This window comes from Arachis hypogaea, chromosome 18 (assembly GCF_003086295.3).
Source record: "Arachis hypogaea cultivar Tifrunner chromosome 18, arahy.Tifrunner.gnm2.J5K5, whole genome shotgun sequence".
NCBI lineage: Eukaryota > Viridiplantae > Streptophyta > Magnoliopsida > Fabales > Fabaceae > Arachis > Arachis hypogaea.
Window position 1 is genome coordinate 34,758,403 of NC_092053.1, and position 9,489 is coordinate 34,767,891.

Below are 9,489 nucleotides of genomic sequence, written 5' to 3' on the forward strand. Positions count from 1 at the left end.
TAGCCAACTAGTTAATCTCGAAATTGAAATTTAATTTTCTAAACATAAGTGAAATTACTAGGATTTTTTTCAAAAATTGGTTGAGATAAACAAAATATGATAGGCCATTGTTGTCAAACTCTCGAGTTAACTCGTAAACTCGTACGAGTTTACAAGTTTAGATATGGAATCGAGTTGGCTCGGGCATAGACTCTATCCTGAGTAAACTCGGATAGACTCAGCTAGACTCGGTCAAACTCAGACAAACTCGTGAGTCTAGGACCGAGTTAGCGAGTTTGTGTTTTTCTTCATTTTTGCTCAAAAATGCATCATTTTGAAACCAAAAAAACACTTTTATTTTATTAGGGTTACGATAACACTCCCAAAGAATGAAAGAAAACTCACTCCCAACTCACTCATCTGCGTCGTTTCTCTCAAGTCTCACTTTCTCCATGTTCTTCCGCAGTCGCTGTTTCCCGTCGAGCTACTGTTGTTCGCTTGCGTGTGCTACCTCTGCTCTGATTTGCGCCATTATCTTTGTGAATTTTACCTATGTTGTCCTCTGCTTTGTATTCTTTACATCTTCACTATCCACAACTCCATCGTGCTATCACCGTTCACGAGTTCGACTACTTCTCCTACAATCCTATCTCTACTCTGGTTTGCACCGTCGTGAAATCCATGACTATTTGTCGCCGTCGTTTCGTGCTGTTGCTGCACCCTCACCACTGCTGCCTGCTGCACCCTTGTCTTCAATATGCTGTTGTTGGGACTTTGCCCCTTCTTTTCTTCTGTATCCTCTATTTTTTGTATGCCTTTTGCCCTTTCTTTCAGCCTTTGCTTCTTGATTTAGTTTTTTTTGTTTTATGCTTTTTAAATTTTATTGCTTCTAATTTTAGCCTATTGCTTATTGTTTATGTTAGATGGCGAGATGGTTCATCCAATCATATCTAATTAGTAATTAATTATTTTGATTAGAGTTAATTTGATTATTTGATATTGTTTAATGTTCAATTAAAGATTTAGTGTTACAGATTTAGAATTTTTAATTTTGTGTGTTCTATGTGTATTTGTATAAGAATAATTATAAAGGATTTGAATGTGTATTTTAAAGTATTTGTTATAATGTATGCTATTATTTTAATTTATTATGTGTTCTAAGATTGACATTATTAATTTTGAAGGGTTAGAATTGAGTAAATATACATTATGTGTATATATATAAATAACAGGTGAACTCGTACGAGTCTATGAGTTAACTCGCGAGTCGAGTCTAGGCAAGTTCCACGAGTTTACTTAGACTCGCGAGTTTGACAACCTTGTGATAGGCTCAATTTTATGGAAATGGAGCCTATATGTGCGCTTTTCATCGATATGGAATCAAGGGGGCTAGACATGTATGTGGGGCAGATTTTTGGCAGCTTTTGGGAGAAGAACTCGGACCGTCCGAGTTCTTCGTTAGTGAATTTCTCTCCCCGAAAACGCATGGTCTGATTTGGGGTGGGGAGGAAAAAAGTTTTGGTGCATATAAATCGGACCCTCCGATATGCTTGAGTTGGAAGAGCAACTCGAACGGTCCGAGTTGCATGTAGTTGAAGAAGACTGGAGTCGGACCGTCCGTTTTGGCTAGGGATGGCAATCTTCTTCATGAACCGGTTTATGAAAACGCATGGTCCGATTTGGTTGTTTAATATATTTTTGAATGAAGTTAACCTAGTCGAATGGTCCGAGTTGAGTATAGAGTCTATATAAAAGTGTGCAGCGAGTTAGTGTTAGGTTACCCGTCTTCTTCCCCTTCTTCAGCGCCGCTTCCTCTGTTTCGTATTTCTGGGTCTCTTTCATACTTGTTCTAAATCACAGAAGTTAGTAGTTAAGGTTATGTTCTTTTTTTTGGTGATTAGGAGAAATGAGTGACAAAGTACTACTAAAGGTGTATTATTTTGGTCAGATTTTATTACAAACGTCTGAAGGAGTAAAATTTATTTGTGAAAATTCACTAGATGTTGTTATTCCTTTTATCATTTCCTTTGAAGAACTCAAAGGTGTGATCTGTGAGAAGATTGATTCTGAGAGAGCAAAAAAAATATCCTGTGTTCTATACAGATATCCCATACCGGTATTTGGTGGGTTCGTCCAATTTCAAACAAGATATGTGACGGACGAAGCGAGCATGCAGGAGATGTTTTCAATGTATATTGAAAACCGGGCCCAGATCTCGTTCATCGAGTTGTATGTTGAGTTTGAACAATCTGAGGCTGACCGAAACATTCTACGGGAAGATTATAATAGTGACAGTGAAGAAGAGTTCGAAAGCAACTACGAATGTGTTGGTGCAGATGGAGATGAAGATCATGGTGACAGAACTATGGATCCAGATGTGACAGAGGTGGCAGATGCACTCGCAAACGATATGCCATTTGGGGAGCCTTCATTCATGCGAGTTCTAGACTTGGAAGCCATGCATGTTCCGGAGTTTCCGAAATATATGACTGCAGGTACGTTATTAAAAAATAATAGTTTTTTTTATTTAGTTATTGAATTATTTATGAATGAATTATTATTTATTAACCATTATTTTAGCATGCGTTGATGTCATGTATGTGTTAGATATTGAACCGGTTGACCCGATCCTATGTAAAAAAAAAATTAAAAAATAGTAAGAAGTTAAAAAAATAAAAGTCAAAATATGTGTTTACTAACATTTGAAAAATATAACGTTATTTTAAACCAATATAGAACATAGAAGTTAATATTTTATTATTATTTAAATAATAATAAAATTCTCTACATTATGAAAATGAAACTTAACGTGTGTTTGTAGATATCACTTAGAGAACCGGACCGGTTAGTATTTGGTTCATCGGGGTTGACGGTCGAACCGGTCGGTCTGGGCCGGTTTTTTACATCTGACGTTCATGTCCGTATTTGTGAAAAAAGTTACACAGTAACATGATGTTAGGGTTGGATTTATATCATACTTGATGCAGTGAATATTGATTTATCTCGGTTTTGAAATATATATGTATTTATTGAATTTTTTCCCATGCTGGTTGTCCTGGCAGAAGTTCCTACTGTCGCAGATGGTGAATTTGCTGTTGGAATGGAGTTTAGTTCCCGGGAAGCTGTTATTAAGGCGATAAAAGAGTATACCATACGACAAAGCGTAGACTACCGAGTGTATGAGTCTGAGCCTTTGACATTTTATGCCAAGTGTACACAGTATGGGTCAGGGTGTGATTGGCTTATCAGGGTTAGTCTGATCAGCAGGAAGTATTGTTGGGTTATAAGGAGGTATAATGGTAGTCACACTTGTACCAGAGCCACCATTTCACAGGATCATTCGAAGCTGGACTCCATCACAATTGCAGAAGCAATAAAGCCATTGGTTGAGGCTGACCCCTCCTTAAAGGTAAAATCGGTTATAGCAGAAGTGCAATCGAAGTTCAACTACACCGTTAGTTATCGGAAAGCATGGTTGGCTAAGCAAAGGGCAGTAGAAAAAATATTTGGAGGTTGGGAGGCATCGTACGAAGCGTTGCCTATATGGTTTGAGGCCATGTGTCATACAGAGCCATCAGCTGTTGTCCATTTTGAGACTATGCCTGCATATCAAGGTGATGACTTGGTCGGTGATATTCGGGTACTGCATAGAGTATTTTGGAGTTATTACCCCTGCATCAGGGCATTCAGACATTGTAAGCCAGTTGTCCAGGTGGACGGGACTTACTTGTACGGAAAGTATAAGGGTTGTCTACTAGTCGCAGTTTCACAGGATGGCAACAACAATATCGTCCCAATTGCGTTTGCTATTGTCGAGGGAGAGACTTCTGATGCATGGCACTTTTTTCTTAGTAACTTGCGTCAACATGTTGTCACTCGGGATGGTGTGGGACTAATATCCGACCGACACGAATCCATCAATGCAGCTGTGGAACGGAGTAACGGAGCTTGGTCACCTCCTAGAGCTTTTCATATGTTCTGCATCAGGCATATAGAGTCGAATTTTCTGCAAAAATTCAAGGCACCGTACCTCCAAAAATTGGTCGTCAACATAGGTAACCATTTACTAAATTTAAGTAACTTATTAACAGAAATAACCTTCAATATTTGTTTCGACATCTATAATTATTCTTTTTTTTTTTGTTGCTATCCTCTAGGATATTCGAGGACGGTGTGGGAGTATGAAGTGCGTTACCAGCGATTATGGGAACGGGGGGAAGCGTATACAAACTGGTTAAACCGAATTCCTCATGAACAGTACGCATTGGCGTTTGATAGTGGATACCGATGGGGTCACATGACAACGAATCTAGTGAAATGCATCAATTCAGTGTTGAAGGGTGCACGCAATCTTCCCATTACTGCTCTTGTCAAGGCAACATTCTACAGGCTGAACGAGCTTTTCACCAAAAAAAAAGAGCGGAGGTAGAAGCGCGGATTAATGCTGGCCATGTGTTCTCCGAAGTCGTGACCTCGAAGTTGCATGCAAACCAACTTGCATCAGAAAACATTCAGGTCAGTTGCTTTGACCGGCAGAATGAGGTCTTCGAGGTGCGTGAGATGCCAAGTGGACTGGAGTTTGCAGTCGATCTACGTGGCCTTCGATGTGACTGTGGTGAGTTCCAGGTGGACCGGATCCCCTACAGACATGTGTTCGCATGTTGCGCCAACCAGCGACTGGATTGGAAACTGTATGTGCATGATGTGTATAAGATGGACTAAGTTCGGCGGGTGTACCGAGCAAGATTTAGGCCACTAGTTAACCCGACGACATGGCCTGCGTACAACAGTCCTCGCTTCGTACCGAATCCGTATCTGAGACGTGTCTCGAAAGGGCGCCCCAGGATGACGCGCTTCTTGAATGAGATGGACACGCGAATGTTACGTCGTCCTAGGCGATGTACGCTATGTGGAGCTGAGGGACACAGTCGTAGTAGATGCCGTCAGTCAGCTGGTACAAATGCCGACAGAGATGCTCAGTAGGTTCACATTGTGGTAGGTGTAGACCGGCACTAGTATGGCATGGGTTGTCCATTTGAGATAACTTGACCTGATATGTGTAACATTGTATAACGTTTTTAATTTGTTTTTATTTTAAAACAGTTTTTATTTTATAACATTTTTAATTTGTTTTTATTTTAATGTGTACCAGATGTATGTGTTAAAAAATAAAACTGATACGTATCACAAAAATATATTATAATTTGCGTACTTGTTGAACCGGCAGATCCGCATCACAGCTTTCCTGGTTGAATCGATTGGTCCGATAATCAGGTTTTCTGGTTGAACCGGCCGGTCCGGTTCAATCAGTTTTTCTGATTGAACCGACCGGTCCGCTTCACAGGCTTTCTGGTTGCACTGGCCGGTCCGGTTCACAGTTTTCCTAATTGAACTGGCCGGTCCGGTTCATAGTTTTCTTGATTGAACTGGCTTGTTCGGTTCACAGGTTTTCTCATTGAAGCAGCCAGTCCGATTCACAGGTTTTCTAATTGAACCGGCCGGTCCGGATTCACAAGTTTTCTAATTGAACCGGCCGGTCCGGATCCACAGCTTTTCTAATTGAACCGGCTGGTTCGGTTCACAGCTATCCTGATTGAACCGGCCAGTCCGTTTCACAGGTATCCTGATTGAACCGGCCGGTCCGATCCAATTTTCACATCAGTACATATACGATACCTGTAGCTTGTTATAATATGATCTCAATTGTCCAACTGAGTTATATTGACATGATATCTATAGCAATATACTCAGCTTTTTATGAAACCTTAATACGTAGTCAAGATCAATAATACCTGAATAGGGTCCTTAATGCATAAATACTCTAAACATACAATATAAATCTTACCATAGTCCATCTCAGTAATTCAAAATGTCCAATAGATACAAATTAGTCTAAACACAGTCCAGGTGATTAATACTTAAATAAATAATTTACACCACAACTACTTTCTCATGGCCCACTTCACATCATTGACAAAATTCTTGCATTTCTTGGCCGCCTTTTTGAAGACAGAAGGAGTGTAGCGACTAGCGCTACGACGTGGTGGATCAATCCTCAGATTGTAACCTTTGGAGGTTTCATCCGGAGTGCGTGCCTGACCTGTATACAATTTATAAAAAACAATTAAATGTAGTACATCAGGTAATCAAAGCAAGACATATACCACATATCATTTACTAAAAGTCAAACAAAGATGCCAATTATGAACAAAAAATAAATAAGTAATCGAACATGTAAAGTAAAATACAAAACATAATACTATCATTACGAGATTCCTCATCCTCATCGAACTCCTCTATTTCATCATCCTCATGATCCTCCTCGTCATCCGAGTCATCTACTAGATACGCATCGGTCTCTTTCTCGAGTGTGTTAGCATTTTCCTCAATGAGTCCCATGGAAACACGGTTAGGGTTCTGACTAAAAAAAGCTCCGCGTCCACCGTCACTCTTACTAGAGTTAACCGACACAAACCCCCCAGAAGCAACTGATGAGGTATGGCCCAGATACCTCGCATCCAATGAATACCTACCTGCCATGAACTTAGGCTGATGTCCATATTGTGATAGTCCAGGATCTGCAGACATCAACCCAAGCAACTGGCTAAAAGAACCTCCTTCTCCTGTTTCAAACAGTGAGGTTCCCCAATATTGTTGACTTATTGGAACTGATGGGGGGAACTGTGTCTGAGGTACATACTGGCTTGAGGACTGAGGTTGTTCTTCTGGAATCGGGTTTGGAGGTAATATATGCGGCGAATGTGGCTCTTGTCCTTCATTGTCATCATCCATATCCTGACTACCCTCATCGGTATCCTGATTATCCTCATCCAAATCCTGATCACCTTCATCGATATCCTGATCACCTTCATCATTATCTTGACCCACAAGATTTGACAAGTTCAAGTGGTCCCCATATTTTGATCGGTACCAATGCATGTAACTATTTAGTAGATGATGTGAAGGCATGGGAAGCTCAGATAGAACGTAGTTATACCTGTTTGACCATTGCATCACCCAATTTGAATGACTCAGTTCCGTGGCCCAATTAAGATTCTTGGGACCAGTCAGGATTTCTCCGTGCGCCTTGTCTAGATTCCGCTCCTGACTAGGTAGTCCCTGAACAAAACCAAACTGTCGCCTAAACCTATCGGTAGCATGCCACTCGATACATTCAAATGATACCAACGGAACTGTAGCGCTCCAAATAACCGACTGCATGTAGATTTCAGGAGGAATGATGTTCGGATCCACGCGATCCACAGCATAAGCAACCCAAACAAACTGGAAAAAATAAAGGAACCTCATGATCACAGTCCACAATGCCAATTACAATAACAATGCTGTATAATTATGTCTCAGACCCTAAACCGAAAACTAATACTACTTTAATTAAAACACACCTGCCCTTCCTGAAGTTCGTCAAATGCCTTCCTAAAGTGAGCTAACTTCAGATATCTATATCGTCGGTCACCACGCTCCCAGTTCCGCCACCTAATATGATATATTCAATTACCTCAACTAGCATTAACTGAATCTTAAATATCAAGATACGGGTACATTGTAACAAATTATTACCTGTTTGCTAGCGAAAAACTTCGAGGTTCCCTAGGTAGCGGCGATAGATATGGCAGCCTGATCCAAGCCCAACAGAGTAGAAGTGTTAGTGGACCATCTATTTCCTTGCAGTTAAAACGGGATGCCTGGCATAATGCCCTGTAGAGATGTGCTAGGCATGCCGCTCCCCAACTATACTGACCAATACTAACAAAATCACGTAGCAAGGGTAGAAATTTCCAATGCACTCCTGCCCCAGACTTAACCCCAAACAAGATCGTCCCGATCAGCAACATAATATGGCACCTCACATACCTCTGTATACTGATATCCTCAATCAACTCTAAATTTTCTTTTAGATTCCGCAGCCAGGTAAGTTTTATGCAACTACCTCTACAATCCGACTTACGCGGTGCAACTCCAAATTGAATCAAACACTCCGCCTCCAACGCTTCAAAACTGCTCATTGTCATCCCTATGACTGGAAGACCATCTGTGGGAAGACCAAGAATCAGAGCTACATCTTCAAGTGTCACAACACATTCACCAATGGAAAGGTGAAACGTATGTGTCTCTGGGTGCCAACGTTCAATTAGAGCATTTACCAATGCTTTCTGACACTGCACTATCCCAATCTGAGACACATGATAGAACCCGGTAATTCGCAAATGATCCTCCACCCTTTCGTTGTACCGATCCGGAGGAACTGGATCGTTACATGTCAACATTCTTGATTTCTACAAAAAAAAAACATAACAAATTACTAGTCAAATTATTAAGAATTACTAACATACCATCATCAATCATTTTACTGAATCCTTATATAACTAATTCTTGTAACTTCTAAATTTATTTAATTAATCCTCAAAATTATTCATAACTGCAAATGAAACTCATTACAAATACATATATTTCTAATCATAATTCTCAACAATATTACAACATCTACAATAATATCGAACGTTAATTACTCTTTTGTTAAAAATATTTTCCTCTGTAATAAAAAATATTAACAATCAGTATATGCCATCATTCATATTCTAACAATGGTAATAATTAACTTGCTAATAATAATTACTAGAATTAAAAATATTTAAATATTCTCATAAAAAAATATCTAACATGGCTTAATTAAAATAACCTTACTAATCAACTCAGCATTAACACTTTATCACAATAACAATAACATTTAACCAAAATCGATAACAGTTATAGTTAATTTTTTAAAAACACATTTAAATAACATTGGCTTACAAATAATAATTATACTAAAAATAAAAAAATTTAAAAAAATTTACATTATCTACTACTTATTACAGTCGAAAACACAAAACATAACAACAACATAATCATAAAAAATTTCCTAATCATGATATATATAATTAATAATCTGTAAAAAAATTTTAAAAAAAATCTAACAAATATTCAAAAATTAGTCATAACTATTCTATTTATATTCTTCAACTGCACGTCTAACAACAACATAATCATAACAAATTTCCTAATCATGATATATATAATTAATAATCTGTAAAATAATTTTAAACAAATCTAACAAACATTCAAAAATTAGTCATAATCATTCCATTTAAGTTCTTCAACTGCATGTCTAACAACAATATAATCATAAAAAATTTTCTAATCATGATAAATATAATTAATAATCTGTTAAAAATATTTTAAAATAATCTAACCAATATTCATAAATTAGTCATAATCATTCTATTTATATTCTTCAACTGTATGTCTAACAATAATCATAATATTGAAATTTTATATTTTAATAATTATAAATATAAAAAAATTAAAAAATTTAAAAAAATTTAAAAAAATACTTACATAATCAGGATCATTGAAATAATGACTAATATGAAGCTCAGATCGATCAACATCTTTAACTTTGTATTTTTTTGGCATTGTTGTTGCTCCTCCACCATGCAAAACCCAGAGAAA